Genomic DNA, 7,500 nt, shown 5'->3' on the forward strand with positions numbered 1-7,500 from the left:
ACTGGTTTCTGTGTTTTGGGTGAATCTGTGTATTTCTGTATCACAAAATGACTGACTTTGAACGTTACGATTTTTCTCCTCCTTACGTGTACGGTCCTGTGATAGACAGACCAGGGGACTCCTCAGCTCAGAGTCCATGAGGCCAGAAGCTGACGCCCCAAATTTCTATTTAGAATGAATTTAAGCACGCCAGCCAAACGCTCTGCCGTGAAACTGTCTGTCGGGAAGACAAGCGGGGGAGGGGGGAAGGGGGGGTCCGGGCGCCGTAGGCTCGCGCCTGTCATCCCCGCACTTTTGGGAGGCCGAGGGCCGGTGGATCCCTCGGCCCAAGCCTTGGCAACACGGTGAAACCTCGTCTCAAAAAAAAAAAAAAAAAAAAAAAAAAAAAAAAAAATTACAAAAACTAACTGGTTTCATAACCTGGACTCAAAGTTAATAAATAGATAAATAGGCCGGGGGCGGTGGCTCACGCCTGTCATCCCAGCACTTTGGGAGGCCGAGGTGGACGGATCACAGGGTCAGGAGATCGAGACCATCCTGGCTACCACAGTGAAACCCCATCTCTACTCAAAATACAAAAAGTCAGCCAGGCACAGTGGTGGGCGCCTGTAGTCCCGGCTACTTGGGAGGCTGAGGCAGGAGAATGGCGTGAACCCGGGAGGCAGAGCTTGCAGTGAGCCGAAATCGCGCCGCTGCACTCCAGTCTGGGCAACAGAGCGAGAGTCTGTCTCGAAAATAAATAAATAAGTACATACATAAATCAATAAATGTAAATAAATAAATAAATAGATTAAAATTGAAAACTAAAAAAAAGTAAAATAATTTAAAAAAAAAAAAACGTAGCCGGCCGGTCACGATGGCTCACGCCTGTCACCCCAGCACTTTGGGAGGGCGAGGCGGGCAGATCCACTGGGGTCGCCAGTTCGAGACCAGCCTGACCCACATGGAGAAATGCCGTCTCTACTAACAATACAAAATCAGCCGGGTGTGGTGGCCCCTGCCTGTAATCCCAGCTACTCAGGAGGCTGAGGCAGGAGAATCGTTTGAACGCGAGAGGTGGAGGTTGCGGTGAGCCGAGATGGTGCCACTGCACTCCAGCGTGGGCACCAAGAGTGAAACTCCGTCCGAAGGGGAAAAAAAAAATAAGTGCTGTATTCTGTTATTTTTGCTTCCTACCCTGACAAGAACATAATACAGCTGTTGTCTTTCTGCCTGCCTGCCTGCCTGCCTGCCTGCCTGTGGCAGGGCCTCATTCTGTCTTTCGCCCAGACTGGAGCGCAGTGACACAATTATGGCTCACTCACTGCAGCCTCAACCTCCCCAGGGTTAGGCGATTCCTCGAGGGATCCTACGGCCTCGGCCTCCCAAAGTGCTGGGGTTACAGGCGCGAGCCACCAGCACCCGGCCTGAGTTAATACATCTGGTCTCACTACGTCTTAACCACGCACCCACGAAGAACTCAAGTCAAGAGAGAGTCGGCAAGAGACTCTCAGCATTCTCTCCCGAAAGCACGTGTGTCCCGAGCTCCTGTGGTTTCAGGTGGCCGCGCGTAGAGGAGAGATTTCCAATGTTTCCGGAGAGGTGCGAGCCACAGTCACTCGGGGCATCCGAGCACGAGATGGGGTTTCTGACAGCGACTGAAGGGCCAGGAAGGGCCAGAATCTGCCAAGGCCCGCGTTCCAGGGTGGGGCCGATGGAACCCAAGGTAGAGGGAGTCAGCGGTCCGCACAGAGAGAGCTCCAGCCCTAGGCCCCACTGTGCAGACCGAATCAGAAGGAAGAGAGTCCTTCGTCCTACCTGCCACATCCCTCACATCCCCCCACTGAACTTGGGAGTGGATCCGTGTTCTAAACACGAGGTGACTCTCGGTTTGCAATGGATCACAAGGGGCCGGGCTTTCCAGAGTCGGCAGGATAAAGAAGTCATTCTGGCTCGGACTCCCCCATCCCACGGTAAACGGTCGGTAACGGTCGCTGGTGACTTTAAATGAGCCGGGGCTGGCCGGGCCGGAGCCGCTATGGGGGTGGGGGGTGGGGGGGTGGGGGGGCGGTGCCTGAGGCACTGCAGAAAGTGGGCCTGAGCCTCGAGGATGGCGGTGCTGCAGGGACCCGTCCAGGCTGCTATATGGCAAGCACGAAGCCACTATGCCTACCGAGATGCGGTTTTCCTCGCAGAACGCCTCTATGCAGAAGTACACTCAGAAGAAGCCTTGTTTTTACTGGCAACCTCTTCTTACCGCTCAGGAAAGGCCTATAAAACATATAGACTCTGGAAAGGACGCAGTTGTACTACACCGCAATGCAAATACCTGCTTGCGAAATGTTGTGTTGATCTCAGCAAGCTTGCAGAAGGGGATCAAATCTTATCGGGTGGAGTGTTTCATAAGCAGAAAAGCCACGATGATATTATTGTTCCTGAGTTTGCTGATTCAGCTCGCTTTCCCCGTCCATCGTTGGGACATGTATATTGCAAGGCAGATCGGCTTACCAAAGGATCAGAATGTGACCAAAAGAGCCTTCGTTGAAATCCTTTCCTCCGGTGTCCCTTTGAATCATGATGTGAAACAGGGGGGAAAAGCCAGATCCTGACCAAACATTTTGATTCACATCTCTAGAGAGCTTTAGCAACTGCCTGTCCAAGTGTTGCGCCAAAACACTGGGACCTCGTCCTAGTTTATGTCACAGACAGCCTGAGACCGTTCTTACGGAAACACCCCAGGACACCGTTGAATTAAACGGATTGAATTGAGAATCTTCCAATTCAAAGTACTCCTTGAATACAGACTCCCCAGTGTCTTCTATCGATTCAGCTGTCCTTTCACCTGATACTGTCCCACTGGGAACAGGAACTTCCATATGATCTAAACAGGTTCAACATAAACCAAAAACTGGTCGAAGTGTATTAGGAGGACCAGCAGCAGTTAGTCCATGAGCCCCAAGCGTTGGCATTTTGCCATTAGAAGCCCCAAGTCCCGGAGACGGATCCTATGGACAAAACTGCACTGGTATTAGACACCTTCTGTCGTTGACGTGCCATCCACCGGAGCCCCTTCAAAAAAGTCTGTTGCCAGAATCGGCCAAACCGGAACACAGTCTGTCTTCTCGCAGAGGGGAAAGAGCCGAAAGGTAACCCCAATTCTTGCAAAAACACAAAGTTCTGGTGCGCCGACAAGGGCAACACCTCAGGTATTGAGCCCCACTATGGCATCTCCCCCAAATGCACCGCCTCGAAGAAATTCACGACTCTTGACTAGTGACAGCTCCACAACCGAGGAGAATAGGAGAAAATTAAAAGGGAAGTTTCCACCTAAAATCCCAAACAGAAAAACAAAAAGTAAAGCTAATAAAGGAGGAATAACTCCACCGAACATAAGTGATAGCCATGGAAGTGACAAAATTGGACTCTTCCATCATTCCAGAAGGGAAAATAGCCGCAATCGCGCCTCAGATTCAGGCTTTTAATCTACAAAAAGCAGCAGCAGCGGAAGGCTTGATGAGCCTTCCTCGTGAAAGGGGGAAAGGTTATTTAGCTTTGTGTTCTCACCACGGCAAAGAAGCTGTCAGTCAGTATCTTGAGCCATCTAGCTTCTCACCACCGCAATACCGGTTGGGTACTGTGCCAAATTGGAAGGGCCTATTTTAAACTTTCAGAGTCCACGCAAGCTGAAAGAAAATTCTCAGAGGTTAGAAGGATTGAGAATTACAGAGTCGAAGGCATGGAGATCTGCTCTACAACACTTTGGCATCCTCCGAAAGATGTTGCTCTTTCAGTTCTGTCCAAAGACTTCACAGACAGGGATAAAACTTCGCCAGCCAGAGGCCTGGTGTGCTGCAGGGAACTGTTTCGGTCTGCAACGGGAACACGATATTGCGATTCAATTCTTCCAGAGAACTCTCGAAGTGGATCCAAATGATGCTTATGCCTATAGTGCATTAGGGCGTGAGCTTGTCTTCACTGAAGAATTGGACAAAGCATCAGCTTGTTTTCGAAATGCTATCAGGGTCAATCCCAGACATTGTAAGGCATGGTAAGTGGTAATGAAGTGTAAAGACAAAGCCCTATGGATGGTGCCGGTACTCGCTAGTTTTTCTGGTTAGATAGCTCTTTATTGTCACGAATTTGGTTAAAAATACTTAGGGATGGTACATAGTGCTGAATAACTTCTAACTAAGATGTTTCCTTATGAAACGTATGTCTTGAACAAACTCTGAAATGAACTCATGATCCTAGAATACCAGATCCTTATACTCAACAGTTTCAGTCTTCTAGCAAACTTTTGCAGACGCTGTAGTTGTCTTTGGTTCGTGTATGTGTTTCTTTAGTTGTGTGACTTGATTTGTTACTTTTTCTTCGAGCACCGAAGTGGTGATGGGGACAAGGAGCGCTTGGGAGATTGGAAAGGAATAGCATAGTTCACTTATCGGAGAATAGAAAAATAGATGGAAACAACTCACGAGCTGCTGCTTTTTGACAGTGTTCCAGTTTACGGAGTTACTATGAAGAACTTCACGTACCCTTTCATGTAGCGGTCTCTCTGTTTGACTCTTTTGTACTCGTGTATAAGTGGGCACATAGGAAATTACTACCTAGGTCCTATTGTGATCAACTGAATAAGACATGAGAAAGTGTGGTCCTCCCTCTGCCTCAACAGCATACTCACCGTTGACATTGATTGCATTTTTCTGGACTGACTTCATAGTTTAAACGTCAAGAGAAGGCCGGGCGCAGTGGCTCACGCCTGTCATCCCAGCACTTTGGGAGGCCGAGGCGGGCGGGTCACGAGGTCAAGAGATCGAGACCATCCGGGCCAACACGGTGAAACCCCGTCTCTATTAAAAGTATAAAGATTAGCTGGGCGTGGTGGTGGGCACCTGTAGTCCCAGCTACTCGGGAGGCTGAGGCAGGAGAATCGCTTGAACCCGGAGAGGTGGCGGTTGCAGTGAGCCGAGATCACACCATTGCACTCCAGCCTGGGCGACAGAGCGAGACGCCGTCTCAAGAGAAATACATTAAAAAAATAAATACATACATAAGTAAATATCAAGAGAAAGTATAATTCTGAAGTCATAACCCTGTGGTAGTTATTTTGTCAGATACGGTGGTCTTTGGGGTGACTTATTACAGCAGTGGCGTTCTATCATTTGATTTGCTTCTAAATCTGAAGCATTATATTACGGAAACATTTTTTGATTTGCGAATATGTTGTTCAATGGATCATATCTCATTTTGCTGTAGTAGTTACGTGGCCCGAAAGATGGCCAAAAAGATAGTGCCAGCTACTGCTGACCAACGTCACAATCAACTTGCCAATACTGCCTTCTCTTCCGATGGCTATGTTCTCCGTCCTATTTTAAGAACTCAGTTCTTCATAAGACTTGTGTCGTTTTCGATTTTTTCCCAAGTCTGGTTGATCCTTGTGTTGTGATGTTTTTAAATGTGTATTGTCTGTTCAGCTCTTTTGCAGGAGTCGCATTCTTAAAAAAATCTTAACCCTATCAAAAATTGTGTTTCAAGGAGGATTATTCAGATCGGCCAGCTTTGACTAGGAAGAGTGTAAATGCTGACGTATTTAGGTAGCTCTAAATACTGAGCAACTTTATTCTAACCACAAAATGGATAGCCTTTCTTTTGTCTTCACTTTCGCTATCATTAGCACAGTGTTTAATACCTTTTCTTCATCTATAACACAATTATAATGATATAGGAAGCCACTCAAATAAGGCAGACATGTTGCGTTGCACTTAAAAAAAAGAAGAAGAAGAAGAAGTCTCTCTGTGGCACAGAATGAGGTGTGGTTCGAATCTGGAATCTCCAGTGAAAACCAATGAAAGAGGGTGAAACCCCGTGTCTACTAAAAAAAAAAAAAAAAAAAAAAAAAAAAAAAAAAAAATATGAGCCGGCCATGGTGGCGCTGAGACAGGAGAATCACTTGAACCCAGGAGGCAGAGGTTCCAGTGAGCTGAGATCACGCCGCTGCACTCCAGCCTGGGGGACAGAGCAAGACTCCATCTCAGAAACAAACAAACCCACCAAGCCAGTAAAGGTGTTTAATTCGATGGTGTCAGGCTCAGGTCTCTTGACAGGATACATCCAGCACCCGGGGGGAAACGTCGATGGGTGGGGTGGAATCTATTTTGTGGCCTCAAGGGAGGGTTTGAGAGGTAGTCCCGCAAGCGGTGATGGCCTAAGGAAGCCCCTCCGCCCAAGAAGCGATATTCATTTCTGGCCTGTAGCCACCCAAGAGGGAGAATCGGGCTCTCCACAGACCCCACAACCCCCAACCCACCCCACCCCCACCCCTCCCACCTCGTGAAATGGGCTCTCGCTCCGTCAGGCTCTATTCACACCGTGTGCTTTTGGAACCTCCAGCGTGTGTGCGTGGGTTGCGTGGTGGGGTGGGGCCGGCTGTGGACAGAGGAGGGGATCAAGCGGCGGTGTCCCGCGGGTGCCCGGGACGTGGGACGTGGGGCATGGGTGGGGTGGCCAGAGCCTAGGGAACTCATCGCCGGTCAGGACGTCTCCCCTCCCGGTCCCCTCTCTGACCTACGCTCCACATCTTCGCCGTTCAGTGGGGACCTTGTGGGTGGAAGTCACCATCCCTTTGGACTTTAGCCGATGAAGGCCGGGCTCCCAAGAGTCTCCCCGGAGGCGGGGTCTTGGGCAGGCTCACAAGGATGCTGACGGTGACGGTTGGTGACGGTGATGTACTTCGGAGGCCTCGGGCCAATGCAGAGGTATCCATTTGACCTCGGTGGGACAGGTCAGCTTTGCGGAGTCCCGTGCGTCCTTCCAGAGACTCATCCAGCGCTAGCAAGCATGGTCCCGACGATCCCAGCTCCCAGCAGAGGCACTTTTGTTCACACAGGATCCTGGGCAGGAAAGTTCTCAGCAGGCTTAGGCCTCCTAGCCAAAAAGCCAAAACCACTTCTGGGATTTTTTTCAAAGAGCCAGTGGTTCCACAAGGGGCCGTGGGTAGTTGTGGAAATGGAGAGAAGTGTTTGCACATACATATTTGAGACAGAACGGACAGGGCTCGGTCACAGATCACTTAGGACACGGGCAGATGCACATGGAGAAAACTCTTCCGGCATCCTAGGGGAACAGAGGTACGATTTTTCGAGACAGTCGAGGGAGAAGCCACACCAGATTTTAGGATTGGATCTTTATTCCTATGTAGTTTCTATGAGGTATCCAAGTCCAGAAATCAACTCGCCAGTTCTGTACAGCATTCTGTAGGGAGATCAAATCTGGGATGTCAGAAGTTAAGAATTCGGGCCTTGGTGAGGGATTAGATTAGATGTACTTGAGCTTATTTTGCAAAAAAAGAGAGGGCGGGAGATAGCGAGAGCCAGAGCCAGAGACCGAGACAGACAGACAGACAGAGAGAGAGAGAGAGAGAGAGAGAGAGAGAGACAGAGAGACAGAGACAGAGAGACAGAGACAGACAGAGAGAGACAACGATACACAAAGAGGGAAAGACAGAAAAAGAGAGAGAGAGAG

General features: G+C 49.3%; 1 pseudogene; it reads left to right on the top strand.

Moving 5' to 3' along the window:
• Nucleotides 1-2,030: 2,030 nt before the first annotated feature.
• LOC134808644 (cell division cycle protein 27 homolog) lies at nt 2,031-4,414 on the top strand (annotated as a pseudogene).
• The last annotated feature ends 3,086 nt before the right edge of the window (nt 4,415-7,500 follow it).

This window comes from Pan troglodytes, chromosome 17 (assembly GCF_028858775.2).
Source record: "Pan troglodytes isolate AG18354 chromosome 17, NHGRI_mPanTro3-v2.0_pri, whole genome shotgun sequence".
Taxonomy (NCBI): Eukaryota; Metazoa; Chordata; class Mammalia; order Primates; family Hominidae; genus Pan; species Pan troglodytes.